The sequence below is a fragment of the Felis catus genome, chromosome A3, assembly GCF_018350175.1.
Source record: "Felis catus isolate Fca126 chromosome A3, F.catus_Fca126_mat1.0, whole genome shotgun sequence".
NCBI lineage: Eukaryota > Metazoa > Chordata > Mammalia > Carnivora > Felidae > Felis > Felis catus.
In genome coordinates this window covers 119032575-119053078 of record NC_058370.1, presented here as the reverse complement: position 1 = coordinate 119053078, position 20504 = coordinate 119032575, and the positions used below count along the sequence as shown (strand labels likewise).

Here is a 20504-nt window from a genome sequence, read left to right as displayed (position 1 = left end):
GTTACAGAATATTCTGGTCTGACGAACGGATCAGAGTGGCAGGAAGAAAGCCCACATCCCTGAGCCTGCTTTGGAATTATCCTCGGGGTTGGAGAGGCCCTAGCCTTCCAGCGTGCACGGGTCCAACTGGGGAGACCACAGGGGCTGCTGGGGCCGGGAGCCTGACCTGGGCTTTGCTGTGCTCTGTCCTCACCTCCATAGTAAAAACTCTCCGGGGGTGCCTGGGTGGCTCAGTCGGTTCAGTGTCCAACTTCGGCTCAGGTCATGATCTCACGGTTTGTGGGTTCGAGCCCTGTGTCGGGCTCTGTGCTGACAGCTCAGAGCCTGGAGCCTGCTTCGGATTCTGTGTCTCCCTCTCTCTCTGCCCCTAACCCACTCACATTCCGTCTCTGTCTCTCTCAAAAATAAATAAACATTAAAAAAAAAAAAAAACAAAAAAAACAAAAAAAAAAAACCTCTCCATCTGCCTCATCCAGGGCAGAAAAAGCTCTAAGGACACTTTTGGTCTGGTACAGCGGGTGTCCTTGCCAGCTTCTCTCCAAAGGTAAAGGAGACCCCAAAGAATTAAGGGTCCGTTCATCCTTGAGTATCTACTATGTGCCACAGACTTTACAGAACTTACAACCACCCTGTGAGGCAGGTACTGTTGCCCTCAGTTTGGTAGATGAGAAAGGTGAGACTCAGAGAGGTTAAGTGATTTGCCCAAAGTCACACAGCTAGTAAGCGGCAAAGCCTCTCCAGGACCCTCTGACTCCTAAGCTCAGGCCCTTTCCACTGCACCTCCATGCCTGGAAGGCCTCTAATCCAACTTCCCTACCAAAGCAAGAACGGCCTCGGTGGCTTCCCAGCAGGTCATAGAGCCTCCATTTACAGGACCCTCACCCTCTGAGGCAGCCCCTTCGTTCACTGAGCAGCAGCTCTAGGGACCATAAATGTCTTCCTTCTATATTGAGATAAGAACTGCTTCCGGGTCTGGCTGTGCCCTCCAGAACCACATGAAGTGATTCCCTCTGTTGTGGGCATCTCTCTAGGATTCAGGATGGCTCCCCATATGGAAAGGTGTCTCCCAGTGTTCTCCCGGTTCAATGCCCTGTTCTTTCAGCCCTGCTTCCCATGACAGTGTGCTAGACACCCACCCATCCCACTCCCTTCTCTGTAAGAGCTTCCGCTTACTTCTTCCCCTGGGACTTGACACACCGTGTGTGGCCCAGCCAGCACAGAGACACAATGACCGCTCTCTCTCTCTTGCTCTGGATGCTACTTTCTTATTAAAGCAGCCTAGGAGTCCATCTGACTCATAGGCTCACACAGAGCTTGCAGCCCACCCAACCTTCCCCGGAGTTTGTCGTGTGGGCCACTGTGGCAGGTACTACCGGTCACCTAATCGAAAATCATCCCTGCGCCCTTCTGCCTCGATGGCAGAAAGACTGACATCCTTCAGGTGCTCACCCTTTTCCAACCTCAGTTCTAGAGACTAAATCAATCACGGTGACCTCCAGCATTCTTTCCAAAGATCGGATCAGTTATGAGTGCGCTCAAGTCTGGCTAAGGGTCTCTTTGGGGGAAGTCTGTGGGGGCAGAAAGGCGTTTCTCCTCCTAAAAGAAATCACGGTGGAGGAAACGCCACTACTTGGACCGGACCTCGCCAGGTCTACGTGCGATGCCCGGAACAGTGGCAGGCATCCTGTGACCAGGAGAGAAGGCATCGCGGACACAGTGAGGATGGCAGAAGGAGGAGACGGAGAGCTTACTTGCCACTGTGACGTTGAGCGATCCCTGGAACCGCCGACAGCAGTAACTCGTGTCACCGAAGGCGGGAAAGGGTGCTGCGGGGATAGGATTTTCACCTTCTTGGCGCAGCTGAAAGCCCCGTGGCCCCCCCAGGCTCCTGCAACAGGATTATTGCACAGTGTGAACCAGGCAGGCCACGGGGAAGAAATGGCTTTGTCTTCCCTCCCTTCATGGCCCTTAGCAACACTAGGTTGAGTTCCCCTGTTCCTGTCTCTTAAATAACAGCCAGGGCCAATCCCAAAGCTTTGTGGTCACTCTTGGGTATAAGGAAGTCCAGTCCAGTGTAGCTCAGTTAACAACCTTAATCTCAAATCCATTTTAATGCTAATATTCTCCCGGCTCCAGAAGGACTTCGAAAGGGGAGGAGGCACGTTCTTCTCCCCCAACTGCCACCCTCTATTTCTGGCGGTTCCACAGTCGGGCTGCCAAAGGAGGCTGAATGACAAGGGAAGCCTGCCCTGTGACCCGGCTCTAAGTGCTGGCCCTCCAGGGCCCTGTGTGGGATTTTCAGAAGGCATAGACGAGCCCCTTCACCGTTCTGTTCCTCAGAGGGGCAACCCAATGTCCCCACAGCTCCAGCCCTTGCTGGGTCGGGGGGGGGGGGGGGTCCCCTCCCAGCTACCTCTGGCCCCACAGCCAGCACTCTTGCGGAACGCTGTAAAAATCCCAAGGTGACCGCACCACCTCGCAGGGTCTATGTGACCCACAGGGATAGTCACACATCCTAACCATGCCAGATAGTGAGACGGCCCCCAGTGAGCCTTGCCACCACTCCCCAGAATTCTCTCCCTTGTTCAAACAGGCAGAGGGTAGAGCAGCAATTCACTTCGGCCGTAGACGCCCAACCTGGGAAGAAGAGGCCATCTCCCCCTGTAGCGTAATTTGTATGAGTAACTCCCTGGAGCCCACTGCCGCACTTGGCCAGGTTGGGGGAGGGGGACCACAGCATTCTTCCCCCAAGCTGACAACTCACAGCTAAAGTGATCCTCCCTCCTCTCCCTGCTTTCTTGCTTATTGATCCAAGCCAGGGAGGACCGAGGACATCACTCTGTCCTTGACTGGGCATTCTGGTAGCAAATCAGAGAAAAAGTCAGTGCCCGTTAGGTACGTGGCGAGCCAGGCCTCTCCTGCGCGAAGCCCGGCGGTTGCTCTTTTTAATGTCAGTGCACAATCTCACCCACTTAGCACTGCTAGATCTTATCTGGTTTGTTCCAGGCTTTTGATGGCGTTCCAGGTGTTGAAGCCAGGTTCCACTATTAAATCTATACCCACTCTCTCCCAGCTCCATACCACCCACAGATTTGATAATCCAGCCTTCAAACCTTTGATGAAAATATCAACGAGGACAGGACAAAACAGAGGGCCCTTAATTCACGGTGACATTTATTCCCGCATGTTCTCGGTGAACTGTTATTGCCTCCATCTACTTTTTATCTATGCTCTAAAATTGTCTGCTTAATCAAAGCTCACAGGTGGCTGGGCTCCAGTCCCATCAGCTCCGTTCCTGAGTTCCCGGATGTCATTGACCTGGGCCGGGGATTTGAATTTGCTGAAAATAGCAAGCGCGTCCTCGCCTGGCTCAGCTTTCACCCCCTTCTCCACACCTGAGCCCCAGCTCCCGAGCAGAGCGCGGCCCTTCCTGCCCGCTTCCCAGCTCAGACCCAGCCCCTCTCTCAGCCACCTGGCCTGTCCCTGAGGGGAGGGCAGTCGCTAGAGCAATCAGGTGGCCCCAAGAGTTGAGATCTGCCACAGGAAACTGCCGATATCCAAGGCCCTTAGGTCAGTCGGGGCTGAGGTGGGTGGGACCAAGAATATTTATGAAGCGTGTGTCAGGAGCTGGGCTAGGTGTTAGCAGAGCCTCATCACAACCCAGGGGAAGTAGGCACAATTGTCTCCACCACCTGGGTGAGGAGAGGAGGCCAGGGCTCTCACATCACTTGCCTAAGGTCACCCGACCAACCAGTAAGTGGCAGAACCAGGGTCTGAGCCCAAGATTGTGTGGCTCCACCTTCCACGCCCAGCCGCCACAGCCCGTGGCCAGTTGTGCCACTTTGTCTTTTCACCTTCCCAGGTTCCCCTCCCAGGTGCTGCTTCGGCAGCCTCTGGAAGGCAGGGTGAGCCCGAGCACAGCGCTTCCCGACCCACTGGAGGGAGGGGGGAGCAGCAAGTTGCTGGGGGACATCAGGCTGCAGGGAAACCATTGCATTGTTCCCGAGTCCTGAGCGATCTGGGATTAATCTTCCAGATTTGGCACCACACACGCGATACAAGCCTGCTGCCACCCCACCCCCTCCAGCCGGTCACAGTGAACAGATGGGCAGACCCCTCCCTGGGGTCTAAGTAGGGCGCTGCTGAGGCTGCTGGGAGCAGGGAGGGAGGCCAGCGAGCCAGGGGGAGAGAGAGCAGGGACAGACCCAGCTCCACCCCACCCCGTCCACCTGTCCCCAGGAGCCGGTGGAATCAGAGGGCGGGGCAGTGGGTGGGGCGGCCACGTGAGGCAGAGACTCCTGTCCCTGGGAGTACCCGAGCAGAGCCTGGGCCAGCAGTGCAGGGGACTTGTGCACGAGTCAGGGGTCCTCTCAAATTCCAAAGTCCTTAGCCTAAGCCCCTGGAGCTGCCGAGCAACAGGACGTTCCCCCCTCGGGGCTCCAGGTGAGGCTCAGGCGGCAAGGCGCCCGCAGCATCCAGGTCCTGACCAGGCCCTCACTGGCCGTGAGCCCAGCAGTGTGCGGGGGGCCACGGAGTGCTCCAACAATGCAGAAACATAAAGACAGCCAACTAGCAGCGTTGATGGGACCTCAGGAACCACGCGTCCTCTTTATGTGACAGAAGCCATTACCAAAACTCAGACAGGAGAGGGGATGTGCAGGCAGCGAGTGGGGGGATAGAGCTGGGGCCTGCAGCCTCCCTGATTAGTGCTCCTTCCACATCAACACACCCCTCAGGGCTGCATTTGTAATAGCCAAACACCGGAAACAACCCCAACATCCACCAGCGGGTAACTGGATAAACCAACCGCGATATACCCATGCCGAGCACAACTCGTTACTCAGAAACGCAGAGCGATGGCCAGCGCTACGTGCAGCACGGACGGGTCACAAATCACCAGACAGAAAGAGCCCACGTCGTACGACTGCATTCACATAAAGGTCTGGAAAGTGCAAACTAATCCAGAGGGACAGAGAGCAAGCAGATCAATGGTTATGAGAGAGGGTAGCATCAGGAGGGGCATTAAAAAGGGAGCCCAGGGAAGGCTTGGGGTGATGGGTACATTTGCTGTCTTCACTCTGCTGTGGTTTCAGCGACAGGAACTTGAGCTGGGCTCAGGCAAAGGAATGTTCTCGGAAGGATCTGGAACAATGGGAAGGCTGCCTTGGGAAGGGAAGGGAGTGGAGCTGAGAAGACCAGCTCTGTATCCGTCGCCTCCGTGGCTATGTCGCTGGGGCCTCACAGGCATCAAACGATGGTGTGCAAGTGTGAGAGGGAGGGAAGGAAGAAGGACAGGAAGGGGAGGAGAATGGAAGAAAGATCTTGGAGGCCTCCACCCAGCCGGGAGTGGGTATCTTAGCCCACAGGCAACGGGGAGACAGGGGAAGCTTCAGAACAGGGCAACAATGCGTATGATTTAGAGTTTCCAGAAAACGAGCCCAGCAGCAAAGTGCAGGCTGATGGAAACACCAGCTCCCCAGGAGGGGGGCTCCCACTCCACCCAGCCTAGACAGAGGAGTGGCGGGGCGCACGCAGCCATCCAAGAGCTGGCAGGGCCTGGGATGCCCAGCTGCTGCTTCTAGAGCCAAGAACGAGCTACTCCCCCTGCCAGGGAGGCCAAGGAGGGCCCGCATCAGAGTCCGGAAGGGAGAAGATTTTTTAAAACCCTGTGATGGAACCTCGCTGGCTCTCCCTGGCCTCACGTTTCACAGGAGCTTCCAGCCCACAAATCAGACCCCTGGCAGCGGCAGAGGCAGCCATTACCTCCAGGGCAGGGAGGAGGGGCAGAGGCCTGCAGGAGCGAGCTGAGGACCCGAGGAGCAGGTGCCCGAAGTCCACCTGGCTCCTCCACCCCCCCAACAGCTGAAGACACTCAGGAAAGCCAAGTTCCCCTGAACACACCTCCCTCGGGGCCAGCTTTGGGCGAGGGGTCAGGGTGGGCAATTGAACGGGTTCCCAAGAGGCCGGGGCCAGCTGTGTGCCTGGACCACACTGCTGTCCTACTATTCCCACTTCCAGCATCGACAAGTGACCAGCAGCCACTCTCACTCCATCCTGCTCTGAGGTGTTCAGATGGGCCTTGTAATCCATTATCCCCGGTCCCCCACTTTACACTTAGCCCCTCATCTGCCCCCCCCCGAACCTATGAAGCGGCTGAAGTCATGCCCACCTTGCAGATGAAGTCTCCACACTTCAGCTAGTCCGGGGGACTTGCCCAAAATCCCGCAGCTAAAACACCTAGGAAGAGGAAGCTTTCGCATCCAAGCCCAGAAACAATGAGGGCTGGATGGACCTTCATGGGGAAACTTACAGACAATTCAGGTTAGGACCAACCCGTCCCAACCTTGCGGGTCTGCCATTACAGAAAGGCCAGACAAGGGAGCACCTGACTCTGCCCCTCCACTTGCGAATCGGGAGACTCGATGTAGTAAGCCGAAATAACGTGTCCAAAGTCATACAAGGGAAGAAGCAGAGCCAGGCTCGAGCCGAAAGACCTCTCTAGCTTTCACAATCGTGGAGAGTCCTTGTCCCCTTCCTTCCTGTCAGTCCAGGGCCAAAAATCTAACCCCTGTATCCAGACAATGCCCCGTCGTACCAAGGATGCACTAAGGGCTGTCAGGAGTCAGTGCGGGCCCCAGGTCACATCTACAGCAGGGTCGTCAAGTATCCGCGTGGATCTCCCCTTTCCCTGCCTCAGTTAGCGTAGCGCAGAACTAATCATTGTACAAATTTGGCCAGAGTTGGAAGGAACCCCAAAGGCATCTCAACCTGTCTCATTTCACTCGTCAGGAAACTGAGGCACCAACCAAGGAGGTGGTCATGGGAGTCTGCACCTTCAGCTGCTCTGAACTGAGAGACTAAGAGTCAGAGAAGGCCGGCCATGCTGGCCCAGGGGGGCCTTGGCAAGGGGAAGGGTGGGTATGGGCAGAGTTATGAGGAGCACAGGCTTGCCCCCCCCCATCCCCTGTGCCCACAGCACAGGCAGACACGAGCCTGCCCCCAGGGACCCATGGGCCAAGTTTAAAGGACCTATTACAGGGAAGAGAACAGCTGTCACTGTTGAATACCTACCAGATGCCAGCAATCACTCTCCCCCTTTTACAGATGAGGCCAAGGCTCAGGGAGGTTGAATAACTTGCCCGCGGCCACAGGGTGGGAAGGAGCAGAGCACAGACTGAAAATACAGTGTTCCCCTGCCCCTCATTCCCCCCAGCCTGGGCTCCTGGGTGGCCCTTCGCTTTGGGATGGAATGGTCCACTTCATCTGCTCAGCCAGCATCCCTGAGATTGGGCCTCTGTGGCCCCTCAGCTGGCTCTCCCCAGCCCCTGCTTCTGGGATCATTCCGTGCCGTCCCCTGGCCCCTGGCCCCTGCCCCAGGGCCCCTCGCGCAAGACTCCCATCATCACACAGGGCTAAGGCAGCCCAAGGCCTGCCAGGACCAACTCACCAGACCCACCCCTTGAGACTCTCCAGGTAGTCGACCTGGGTATCCATATTCTAACAGGAACATTCTGGAAGCACTGTTTTGAAGAAACAAAGTGAAAAAAAGTCTGAGATCTGCTGCTCTTTGGGCCTCTCTCCACTGGGGAAAGGAAAACCAGTTTCCACTCTACCCTCTGAAGGCTAAAGCAAGCCTTTGGTAGAACTGAAAAGGAGCCCCTCCTGGGAGGGACAACCTCATGGGCTGAGCACAGAGCCCCTTTGTGCGGCAAAAAGGATGTCCCTTCCTCCAGGCTCATCGCACAGGGGGATGCTCCGCTGGGCCAGGGAGCCAGCACTGCCAACGCCCCTCCCACACGGTCACTTTTTCAGCCAGGAGAAGACTGTCATCCCCTGACACGTTTTCTGCCTGCCCCCTCCCTGCTAAAGCCTATCTCTGCTGCAAAGAAAAGGTCATTTTTCCCCCGGAGCCGCTAAAAAGTACACATTAACGGCCCTACTGATTTCCAGCAGTTTCAAATGCTGGCTTTGGCCAAAAACTTCTTAAAAAGGCCATCCTCCCTTCTTATTCCATAGCGTTTACATTTTGTAACATTTAAACAGAACTGCTTTTAAGCGAAGATACGCAGTACTTTCCTCTCATATCCCCATAAAAAGTAAAATCTGGGAAACGTCGACATCAGATGGCTAGGGAATGCCTTCCGAGCCCGGCAACGATTAGCAACTTCTGCAAAATAGTGCGGAAAGGCTGTTGCCTCAAACCCCGGAAGCTCCTTTCTCTGAGGAGCCCCATCTGGGCTCGGGGCTGGGGATGTCAATCCCCAGCAGAAGGTGTCCTCTGTAAAGGCGGCCTCTCCACTCTTTATCCACATGACAGCTATACCTACTGACCCTTCTGATGTGTCAAGGGTAGAGACTACGAAAGAGAACCACACGCAGCACTTTGTCAGATCAACCCTGTAGGGTAGCTGTGATTATTACACTCATTTTACAGATGAGAAACACAGGCTCGGAAAGGTCAGCAGACCGCCCACCCCTGATTCCACAGCGCATGCCCTTCAAGGCTCCCTGCCCCCCGGCCAAGGCATCCCTGAACTGACAGGGAGCCTGAAACCTTGAGCCAGGCCTGGGGTCCCGCCACCTTCTCAAGCCAGGCCCCCCTGCCCCCCTTGACTGAGGATACGGTCACGTTGAGGCCACTTGACTGTATCCTCCACCTCAGCCTTCAGCCGCTCTGTTTTGTCATTCGGCACCCCTCTGAATCACTCACCCTACGATGCTCAAGACGGGGAGGTTGCTTTTTGACGTAAAAAGTCCCTCAGGTGACTCCATTGGTTTTAAAAGCTGGGTGGGCCTCAGCCACAGCGTCTCTTTCAGCGGCAGGGGCAGCGCGCCATCTAGCGGCAGTGCAGTGACCGTCACATTGGCCCTGCCGCAAGAGCGGAGCCCGGGATCTGGGAGGCCCCTAAGCTGTCAGGTAGTACGGCTGAAGTTCAGAGAGGGGAAGTGACCGGCCTAAAGGCACACAGCAAGTTAGAAGCCAGTCTCTCGGGCAGCAAGACTGTGCTTCCCAACTCCCCTGGTATTCTGGGGAAGCCGTGGGCATGGAAGCAGCCGACACCCCTGGAAGTTTCGAGTGTGAAGGAACGGTCCCATCCCCGGGGTGTACCATCTTCCTGGTGCTGCGTCCTTTGTTCTGCTTACCACTTTTGAATAGGTAAAGGTACACGGTATAAAATCCAAAAGGTACCAAAAGGGTGTGTCGTGACAAGTGAGTCTTTTACCCCAGCCCCCCAGCCACAGGGGCATCCGTGTTATCAGTTTCTACACATCAGTCCACAAATTGTCCTGTATCTTTACAGGGTTGTATTTCTTAACACTCTTTACACAAACGGTCGCACTTCCGACACAGAGCACTCAACAAGGCATCTTGGAGGTCATCGAACACTGGCACATAGAGAGCATCCTCGTTCCCGCATAAAGCCACGCTGCATTCTGGGGGAGGGTGTACGAAGGTGCCACCACTCATTTAACTACTTTCTTAATTAGCTTTTTAAATGTTTTCATGTGTATTTATTTTTGAGAGAGACAGAGACAGAGACAGAGGGTGGGCGGGGGAGGGGCAGAGAGAAAACGAGACACAGAATCGGAAGCAGGCTCCAGGCTCTGAGCTAGCAGCACAGGGCCGGACGCGGGGCTTGAACTCACGAACTGCGAGATCATGACCTGAGCCGAAGTCGGACGCTTAACCGACTGAGCCACCCAGGCATCCCACTACTTTCCTTTTGATGGACATTGAGGTGGTTCCACTCCGCTCCTATAACACACATATTGGACAACTTTTAGAATAAGTTCCTTGAAGTAGCATTGCTGGGATTATCAGTTAGGACTCATTTTGGTCTCATACACCAGAAAACCCAGCATAACAGGAGCTTAATACCGAAGGCCTCTCATGTAAGACAAGCCTAGAGGCAGATGGCTTCAGAGGTGCGTGGCAGTCCCATGCAGGCACAGGTGTGCCTATATAAATGTAATAGATGTCACCAAATAGCCTTCCTTAGAGGTTCTGTGTCTTTATTTCCATCATTGGCGTGAAAGTGTTTCCCTACAGTCTGGCCAATAAATTTCACATTGTCACACTTTGCTTAAAATCTCCCAACCGTGGGGTGGCTGGGTAGCTCAGTCAGTTAAGTCCGACTTCAGCCAGGTCATGATCTCACAGTTCATGAGTTTGAGCCCCACATCGGGCTCTCTGTTGTCAGCAAGGAGCCTGCTTTGGATCCTCTGTCCCCCCTCTCTCTGCCCCACCCCTGCATGTGCACCCTTTCTCAAAAATAAACATTTTTTTTTAAAACTCTCCCAGGTGTGCTTAGGTGGCTCAGTCGGTTAAGCATCCAGCTCTTGGTTTCAGCTCAGGTCATGATCTCACAATTCATGAGTTCGAGCCCCGCATCTGTCTCTGCCCTCACAGTGTGGAGCCTGTTTGGGATTCTCTCTCTCCCCCTCTCTCTCTGCCCCTCCCCAACACACTCTCCATATCTTTCTCAAAATAATTAAAAATAAACTTAAAAAAATATTTAAAAAAAATCTCCCAAATAGGTGAAAATGGTACTCATTATCATTTTAATTTATATTTCTCTTCTTATGAGTGAAGTTGAACCTCTTTTCATGGGTCTAAGAGGCACTTCCCTTTCCATGGATTGTCTGCTTATGTTCACGTCCATTTTCCTTTTTGTTTCTGGTCTTGTTTGTATTAAATTTTGGTTGACATCTTAATTAAGAAACAATTCACATCCCACAAAGCTCACCTACATAAAGTTGTACAGTTCAGGGGTTTTAGTCTCTTCGCAGGCTGTGCAATCATCACCACCGTTGGATTTTAGAACATTTCGTCTCCCTCACAGTAAGAAACCCAGGGTACCCATTATTAGTCCCTGCCCCCCAACTCCAGTCCTCACCACCCCTGCCGGACTGAAGCAACCACTAATCTATTCTCGACATAATTTTGCCTATGCTGGATGTTTTAGTTCACACGTATAGAATCATATGGCTGACTTCTTTCACTTAGCATATTGTTTTCAAAGTTCACCCATGTTGCAGCAGATGTCAGAAATTCATTCCCTTTTATTGTTGAATGATATTCCATTGCAGGGATACACCTCAGTTGGTATTCCTCTTTCTTCAGTTGATGAACATTTGGGTTGTTTCCACTTTGTGACTATTATAAATAATGAACATTATTGTAACAGTTTTGGAGTGAACATATGTTTGCTTAGGGAGAGAAAGAGGTAATGGACAGAGAGAGATCAAGCAAGCATGGGAGAGGGGCAGAGGGAGGGAGAAAGAAAGAGAGAGAGAGAGAGAGAGAGAGAAAATCCCAAGGAGGCTCCATGCTCCGTGCAAGCCCGATATGGGGTTCGATCCCCCCACCCTGGGATCATGACCTGAGCTGAAATCAACAGTCGATTGCCGGACTAACTGAGTCACCCAGGCACCCTAGGTGGATATATCTTTTAATTTCTCTTTGAAAAAAAATTTTTTTAACGTTTTATTTATTTTTGAGACAGAGAGAGGCAGAGCATGAACAGGGGAGGGTCAGGGAGAAGGAGACACAGAATCTGAAACAGGCTCCAGGCTCTGAGCTGTCAGCACAGAGCCCGACGCGGGGCTCGAACTCACGGACCGCGAGATCATGACCTGAGCCAAAGTCGGCCGCCCAACCTACTGAGCCACCCAGGCACCCCTAAAAAATGCCTCAGAGTGGATTGCTTAGTCTTAAGGTAACTCTATGTTTATGTTCACCATTTTGAGGAACAGTCCAACTGTTTGCCAAAACAGATGTACCATTTTACATTCCCACCAGCAATGTATGAGGGTCCCAGTTTCTCCAAGTCCTCTCCAGGACTTGTTATCTCCCCTCCCTGCTCCACTCTTTTTTTCATTTTTAGAGTGGGGGGGGAGGGGCAGATGGAGAGGGAGAGAGAGAGAATCTTCAGCAGGTTCCATATCCAGCAGGGAGCCCAGCACAGAGGCTGCCTCGGGGCTCAATCCCTCGACTGTGAGGTCACGACCTGAGCCAAAACCAAGAGTCAGCCGCTTAACCACTTAACCGACTGAGCCACCCAGGCGCCCTCACTGTGGTTTTGATTTGCATTTCCTTAATGGCTAAGCATGGCTGAGCACCTTTTCCTGTTCTTATTAGCCATCTATATACTGTCTTTGGAGAAATGCCTATCACACTGATTGCTGAGACCTCTTTACATGCCGAGGAAATTAGCCCTTTGTGACATGAGTTGCAAATATTTTTCAGAGGCATCGATCTTTCATTTTATTTATGCTTTTTTTTACCTCCAGGCAAGGTTTTGTATCATACTTAGAAAGGCCCTTCCCCCGCCAACACGTTACAATTTTTTAAATGGCTTCACATGTTTACTTCTTAGCAAACTTATGGTTTAATTTTTTTCTAGTTAATCAAATCTTTTATCAAATTAGAATTAATTTTGGTATAAGGCAAGAGTTAAGAACCCAGATTTTTTCCCACATATCTAACCAACTGTCCCAATACTTTTTAGATATCCCTACTGATTCGAAATGCCACACTTTTATTTACTAGATTCCTACAAATATTTGGGTGTATTTCTGGACATTCTATTCTTTTCCATTGACTTATGTATCTATTTGTGTTTTAGTTTCATAAAGATTACATGTTTAAGACTCATAAATACAGAGAACAAACTGGTGGTTGCCAGAGGGGAGAGGATTAAGGACCCCCTGGGTGGCTCAATTGGTTAAGTGTCTCTTTTTTCTTTTTTTAATGTTTATTTATTTTTGAAGGAGAGAGAGACAGAGCAAGAGCAGGGGTGGGGAAGAGAGAGGGAGAAACAGAATCCGAAGCAGGCTCCAGGCTCTGAGCTGTCAGCACAGAGCCCAACGTGGGGCTTGAACCCACGAATTGTGAGATCGTGACCTGAGCCGAAGTCGGCCGCTTAGCCAACTGAGCCACCCAGATGCCCCAAGTGTCCGACTCTTGATATCAGCTCAGGTTGTGATCTCACGGTCATGGGATCAAGCCCCAAATCAGGCTCTGCACTAAGCATGGAGCCTGCTTGGGATTCTCTCTCCCCCTCTCTCTGCCCCTTCCCCACCAGCACTCTCTCTCTCTCAAAATAAAGAAAATTTTTTAAAGTTTTAAAAAAACATAGGTGAAGAAGATTCAGAGGTATGAACTTCCAGTTGTAAAGTAATGAAGTCACAGAGATAAAAAGTACAGCGCAAAGAATACAGTCAATAATACTGTAATAACTTGGTATGGTGACGAGTGGTAACTATACTTACCGAGGTGAGCATTTTGTGACGTATGTAATCACTGAATGATTATGTTGTACACCTGAAACTAACACAATAGTATATGTCAGCTCTACTTCCATTAAAACTTCTAAAATTTCTTTTAAAACTTGCATATTTGTTTTTACTGTGGAAAATTTCAAACGCGCAGAAAATCTTTCAAATAGTACAAGAGCCCCACGTCTCCAAAACTTAGCTTCAACATTCTTGTTGAAACAAGCTGCCATTCTTGTTTCCTGTTTGGTTTGGGGGATTTTTTTTTTTCTTTTCTCCTTGTTCTAGAGTTGTCTCAGTCTTCTCCGGCTGCCATAACAAAATGCCGTAGACTGGGGAGTTTAAACAACAGAAATCGATTTCACACAGTTCTGGAGGCTGGGAAGTCCAAAGTCAAGGAACTGGCCAGTTTGTTTCGTCGTAAGAACTTTCTTTCTGGCTTGCAGATGGCCACCCTCTCCCTGTGTCCTCACATAGCCTCTCCTTGGTGTGTGCATGAGGAGAAATGTCTTCTTATGAGGCCACTAACCCATCATGAGGCCTCTACCCTCTAACCTAATATCACCCTAATTATCTCCCAAAGGCCCCATCTCCAAATACCATCACATTGGGGATTAAGGCTTCAGCAAATGAATGGAAAGGTTGGGGGTGCAGGAATAAATACTCAGTCCCTAACAAGAGCATTTTAAAGCAAATCATTTCACCTGGGACTACCCCGTCTCTAATTGCTAAGAACTTTTTTCAGAAATGTAATTCAGACACCTCTATCATAAATGTGGTAGGAAGAAAAACGGACCCCTAAAGATGTTCATGTCGTAACTGCCCAAACCTGTGAATATGTTCTCTCATGTGACAAAAGGGACTTTGCAGATGTGATTGAATTAAGGCTTTTGAGGGGCACCTGGCTGACTCAGTTGGTGGAGCATGTGATTCTCGATCTTGGGGTCATGAGTTCAAGCCCTGCGTTGGGCCTAGAACTTACTTTAAAAAATAAATAAGTAAAAATTTTCAAAAATAAATTAAGGCTTTTGAGATGGTGGCGGGGAGGGTGTCCTAGATCATTCAGGCAAGAGGGTCAGGGTCAGAGAAGGAGATGTGATTACAGAAACAAGTCAGAGTGAGGTGGGGCCAGGATCTAAGGAAAGCAGGCAGGCTCTAGGAGCTAGAAAAGACAAGGAAACAGATTCTCCCTTAGAGCCTCCAGAAGGAACACAGTTCTTGATTTTGGTCCAGTGACTAAATTTCAGACTTCTGACTTCCAGAACAGTAAGACGATAAATTTGTATTGTTTTAAACCACTATGATTACGGCCATTGGTTACAGCAGCAATTAGAAACTAATATAACCAATAAAATTAGAAATAACTCATTGTCCAGCCCACGTTCAATTTTTCCCAAATGTTTCAAATCTTTTTTCAGTTAGTCTGTTCACAGGTTGTGTGTGTGTGTGTGTGTGTGTGTGTGTGTATATATATATATATATAATTTATTTATTTATATTTAAAAATATATAAATATATAAAAATAAATTTTGATAAAATAAATATATTTATATATAAATATATTATATAAATATAATAAATATATATATTTGAGAGACAGAGAGGGAGAACTTGAGGGGGAGGAGGGGCAGAGAGAGAGAGAGAGAGAGAGAGAGAGAGAACCCCAAGCCGGCTCCACACTCAGCCAGGAGCCCGACGCAGGGCTTGGTCCCACGATCCTGGGATCATGACCTGAGCTGAAATCAAGATTCAGATGCTCAGCCGACTGAGCCACCCAGGTGCCCCCACAGGTTGTATTGTTTTAAATGTAAATTAAGCATATACAGGGCCGGTGAGTTGTTTTATTACGATCCGGTTTAAACTAAATTAATAAAAACTGAATCCAAATAAATAAATACGTAATAAATAAACATAGCTCACAAAGTCACTACTGACCTGGGCAAGTCGCCTGCATTCTGGGCCTGGGCTTCCTAACCTGAAAAGCAAGAACATTAGGCTAGATGAGGTGTTCCCTATGCGGGCTCCGGGTCTGGGCTGCATGGGACCTGGGAAACCGTATGCAAAAGCGGGAGAGTGCTCAACCCCGTCTGTGTCTTAAAAATCCCCTAGAGGGGCACCTGGGTGGCTCAGTCGGTCAGACTTCAGCTCAGGTCACGATCTCGTGGTCCGTGAGTTCGAGCCCCGAGTCGGGCTCTGTGCTGCCGGCTCAGAGCCTGGAGCCTGTTTCGGATTCTGTGTCTCCCTCTCTCTCTGCCCCTCCCCCGCTCATGCTCTGTCTCCCTCTGTCTCAAAAATAAATAAACGTTAAAAAAAAAATCCCCTACAGATGCCCTCACCCCTAGCCAGAAGGGTGTTAAACACAGGAGCCTGGGGGGTTCCCTGTGTGAGGCTCATTTCCTAGAGGCTGATGTAAATTTAGAGACTTAACAGAGTCAGAAAAAGAAAACATCATGGGCTTACTCAGCAGCATATTCAAAGGACGATGTTTACCTAAGACACACCAATTCAGTGCAGCCACCATCATGGCTCATTCTCTGTGAGTGAGGGGACTGAGCTGGGTGCCAGTGTGAGCAGATGAAATTCGGGATGCCCAGTTAAATTTGAATTTCAAATAAATAATGAATCACTTTTAGTATAAATGTACCCTCCCACACAACCTTGGGGATATGCTTACACTGAAAAATGATTCATTGCTGATCTGAATCAAATTTAACTGGAAGTCTGTGCTTTATCGGGATCCAACTTGATCATGCTCCCAGAGGACCGAGCCAAACACCAGCTTCCAGGATCTAGTGACCAGTTCTAAAGGAAAGATGGAAGGGGCTCCAAAAAAAGACGCTAAGGAAGAAAGGCAGAGAGAAGGTTTGAGAACGACCTCATGAGAGTCTGAAGCTGGAAGGAGCAGGTGACTCCTAATCTAATCATCTCCAGTCACCATAGAAACCACTAAAGTCAGCCGGAAAGAGCTGGTGAACCCCAACACCCACCTCCTCTCCACCAGTACAGATCGTTCACATTCCCTTCCTAGGTGAGGTCTGGTCGGACAGGATCTACGGTCTCAGTTGCTCTCCCAGGAAACAGCTGGGACCTGACCCCTGCCCTCTTCCTCCCAGCCTCAGATGGCTGCCCCAAAGCACCCACCCGTTGTGAGTGATGGCACCTGAACACCTAACCCTGTGTCAGAGAAAAACCAGGGCCAGAGAGTAAAGCAATAAAAACAGATTTTATTCAGGACTATTGCACTAGAGGACAAGAGACCTTGGTGTAGAATCGGGCTCCATTCCAAATACAGCAGGGGCAAGTGGGAATTTATAACCAAGGAGTGGGGGCAGGGGGTCGGCAGATGGAAAACGACTAAGAAGAAGCCTCAGTGATAAACGGGGATTCTGGCTAAACCAACCTAACCGGATTCGTGCTGAAGACAGGCCCAGGTGACCAGACACCTGGGAGATGGTGGGGGATGAAGAATCCGGTAAGATATGGAAGTCGATCAGAGATATGGAGAATACAGAGTTCTGGTTACACTAACTTAGCAGGGCTCTTACCAAAACTGGATTTTATATGGAAGTGCCCATACGAGCCTAGGAGAAGATTCAGGACTAAAGTCTGGTTGAGCAAAAGAAGTCTTTGTCACCTGCCTACAGGGAGGTCACATTCTAGCAGGGGAACAGTACCCAGGAGGGAAATGGCCCAAGGACATATAGCAAAAGCCTGTTCAGAACAAATCAGGCCCATCCTGGACTCCCTGTCCACGTACCTCTCTGTCCCTTCCTGGGTAAAGTAACTCTCCTCATCCAAAATGTGATTAAATTGATCAGGACAATGTTCAATCTTTCAGACAAGACATGGGCAGGCAGTGAGCTCTGCATACAAATGCAGGAGTTTGCAGTGACACATTTTGTATTTGACTCCGGAAATTAGAGGTGCTTTGGAGGTAATGCAAATTGATTCAAAATGTCCCCGGCCAGAAGCCTGGATCATGCACTTAGGCAAATCATGCGAAGTGCTTTTTAATGCACTGCCTCAGATCCTTCTGTGTACCTCTCTGCTGGACCAGCCCTGACCTCACAGCAGCTACACTGATCCTCCCCATGGGGCCTCCAACTGCACTTCTGCGTCTGTCCTCCTTCCCTTTGCACACAAGCTCTGAATGCTATTGTTTCCACTTTACAGACAGGTAACTAGGGCGCTGAGTGATTAAGCGACTAACCCATGGTCAACTTACTCTAAGGGACAGAGCCCGCTGGAGGCCACCCTCTCTCTCTTCCCTAGTCCAGGACAACTTGCACAGATGTTACTCCATTCCTCTAGGTTCTGCAACCTTTAGAGGATCATGAAGAATGTCGTATGTCTGTCCGTCTACCAGCCTATCCACACACAGGATTCTGTGGAAGGAGCACTCCTAACGCTTAGTAAATTTCCTCCCTTTGCTAAAAATTTGCTAAATTTCTTCCCTTTCATGTAACTCCAATCTTCACAGAAGCTGCTGCCTTTAATCAAGACAATCAAATCTGAGCAATTATAAGACAGCTGTTCCTCTGATGGCCAAGATCACCACGCAGAGAAGACTGACCCACCTTTGACTTTCTGCAGGCTCAGAAAGTTTTAAGGTTTGCTTTGTGGACATGTTGCTTAACCCAGGAAACCAGGGCTTCCAAAATTATGAGGCAAATTTGTACCCAACATACGGATTAAGCTCTATCCCTGAATTTCATCAAATAAGAATCCAGAGGATTTTGCAAACATACCCACCCAGATTCCTCTCTACTTTTCTCGGAATCTATCTCCTGTGACTCCAGTGCCTTTGTCCTGGGCTCACTGCCACCTATGATCACTAATGTCAACCCTAGTTTTCACCTGTAAACAGCCTAGCCAGGCTAGGCTGTCAGTGTGAAGGCTGGCTGGCCACCTCCACTGTGTCCACATGGTGGCCCCTGCCTGGAATGCCCCCGTCTCCACCTAGAACAATCCTGCTTCTCCTTCAAGTCCCTGCTCAAATATCCCTAGAATTCCAGCTTCATGGGGCTGCTGTGAGGACTAAGGTGAAGCACAGGTGGGCACAGACAGGGGCACCTGGTCCAGGACAGCACTGACTGTCACTGTCATGCCCTCACTCCTGCCCCTCTTAGGGAAACCATCCCCTTCCCCACTTCCTCTGCCTCTTCCTCACACTACTATGTGGTTACTCGCGTGCTCACCCCTATCCTCCATAAAGTCCTGAACTCCTGGAGGGCAGGGGTCTTGTCTTGCTTGTCTTTGGGGCCCCACACCTGACTCAGGGCCTGATACTTAGGGGGTTCCATGTATATTTGCCCCAAAAATCCTCCGGGCTCCCGGGCTCCAGGGACAGCAGCTTGATGAATGGTCAGAACACTGTGATAAGTTAAAATTCATTGTATGATGTGGCTGTGGACCCAGACAAAGACTGTGCTGTTAGTGACATCATGTCGGGCTGGTGACACCACTGGTCATTAGGAATGTTTACTTCAGGACACAGCCCTTGGCTTGTCGGGAAAATGGTCCAGAGTCCCATCCAGTGTGTCACTATAGCCTGTAGGAACTGTCTCCAATAAGGATGGGGCGATCCAGCTGGCGTGGTCTGTCTGTCTGCCTTCATGCACCTCTACAGGCCTCAGCGTCTCGGTGAATATATTTTGCTAACTGCATGGATTCCTTTTAATATCACATGATGCGGCACCTGGCTGGCTCAGTCAGAAGAACATGCGACTCTTGACTTGGGGTCGTGAGTTCAAAACCCACGTTGGGTGTAGAGATTACTTACATAAACAAACTTGCAAAATAAAGTAAAATGGGGGTGCCTGGGTGGCTCAGTCAGTTGAGCGCCTGACTCCAGCTCAGGTCATCATCTCCATGAACTCACGGTTCGTGAGTTCAAGCCCCACATCGGGCTCACGACTGTTAGCCCAGAGCTCGCTTTGGATCTTCTGTCCCCGCCTCTCTCTCTGTCCCTCCCCTGCTCGTGCTCTCTCACTCAAAAATTAATAAACATTTTTAAAAAACGAAAATAATCATGCAAACAAATAAATAAATAAAATATATAAGTCACATGAAACTAGTGGCATTACTGAGGACAAGAAGCTGGGAAGAACCCTCCTCTGTATCTGCACGTCTCCCGCTGACAGAAGAGAGCAGGCTCCAGTGAAGGAAACAGAAAAGTTCCTGGCAGGTCTGTGGGACCCAGACACACTCCACGCCCACTCGAGCCTCCGTGCCATCACACTGGCATTCCCTCCTCCAGGAAAGCCCTTCCCCTAGTAACCTCCTACATTTTGTCCAGGACCCTACCCGTGCACCTTCTCTTTCAGGTGTTCCTGCAATAAAGAGGTCTGGTGCAGTCCCTTCAGAGTTTTTCTGATTCAACCCTGGCCATTTTCACAAGTTCAGTGCAGTGTTAGGGCAAGAAGGAGGAGCTGGCAGACAGGTCCTGCGTCGTCGGCACCTCAAGTAACAAGAGCTGCAGTAATGGGGGAAATGTGTCTCCTGGGTCTTAAGCAGTTTCCCCAAGGCTTTGCACTCCAGCATGTGATGTGACAGGCATGAGGTGCAGACTAGAGGCCTGGAGAAGAGAACAGAGGACATGGGGGGTGGGGGGCGCTGAGAACTAGGACTAGGATCTTAAAAGCCGGAAATCCTCAGCAACCAAAGCTAGGTCTTTCTGCCGCGGATGCCTCAGAGCAGCATCCTGGGAATGCACGTTGGGAGCCCTGGTGGAGGGGCTGTGTCAGAGGTAGGGATCTGAAGGAGACTGAAGAACCCCCGTGCAAACCCCCCACTCCATCACTCACTAGCATGATCGTAATGACGCAAATCACTTGACTTGCTTTGATTTGGTTTCCTCAGCTATAACATGGTCTCCCGGGGACCAAAAGTGGACTACGCCACTTTTCTGGAAGATGTGAACAACACATCTTAGGGACACGTTCCAGGCCTCCCGGGCGCTTCCCTGTTCAGACGAGACTCCCAAGAGGCCGTTTCCACTTTGCGGTTCGTCTCTGACAGCGCTCAGCTCAATCTCTTTAAACGGTTTACAAAACGCTCCGACATCAACAATGCATTCTCACCGCTTTTACAAATGGGGAGACCTGGGTCCGTAACTTGCCACCGTCACGCTGTGGGGACCGGCGCGCACCTGGCGGCTCCGCACCGCCTCCGCACGGCTGCCCGGCGCCCTCCTTGGCGGGGCGGGGCCACGGCGCGGGGCGGG

General features: G+C 50.8%; 1 long non-coding RNA gene across 2 annotated transcripts in view; it reads right to left on the bottom strand.

Annotated features, from left to right (window-relative positions):
- The window catches only part of LOC109498336, a 48899-nt gene extending 28419 nt beyond the window's left edge, over positions 1 to 20480 (bottom strand). The window contains exons 1-4 of one of the 2 annotated variants that reach the window (XR_002741272.2): positions 20362 to 20480; positions 15215 to 15254; positions 13276 to 13333; positions 1752 to 1888 (exon numbers count right to left, since the gene is read on the bottom strand). This is a non-coding gene — a long non-coding RNA (uncharacterized LOC109498336). Of the gene's footprint in view, positions 1 to 1751; positions 1889 to 13275; positions 13334 to 15214; positions 15255 to 15953; positions 19064 to 20361 lie in introns of those variants that run through there. The other variant, XR_006595875.1, reaches the window with a different exon arrangement.
- Positions 20481 to 20504: the final 24 nt, after the last annotated feature.